We start from the raw sequence: 236 nt of genomic DNA, 5'->3' as shown, positions 1-236 counted from the left end.
TTTGTTTTTCATCATTCGAAAATTAAATGTGTAGCAAAACCAACCATAGAATTAGATTTTAACCCATAACCCATAATTTGGTAATCTTGTCTTGCTGCCCAGCTGCAAATAGGCATCAAATTTCATCTTGCACTTGTGTGTTTTTTATATTTGATGTTTGTAGAGCTCATATTTACAAAGCAGGTATTATGAGTTTCATGTTGGTATGTGCCATTGTAACTGAACAGCTGAGTGTC

At 33.9% G+C, this 236-nt stretch overlaps 1 protein-coding gene across 1 annotated transcript in view; it reads left to right on the top strand.

The window, feature by feature from the left end:
- The window catches only part of LOC119586440, a gene marked incomplete in the record, with an annotated part of 52,503 nt that overhangs the window by 50,130 nt on the left and 2,137 nt on the right, over positions 1-236 (top strand).

This window comes from Penaeus monodon, chromosome 21 (assembly GCF_015228065.2).
Source record: "Penaeus monodon isolate SGIC_2016 chromosome 21, NSTDA_Pmon_1, whole genome shotgun sequence".
NCBI lineage: Eukaryota > Metazoa > Arthropoda > Malacostraca > Decapoda > Penaeidae > Penaeus > Penaeus monodon.
The sequence above is the reverse complement of the archived record's forward strand: the minus strand, read 5'-3'. Positions and strand labels throughout refer to the sequence as shown.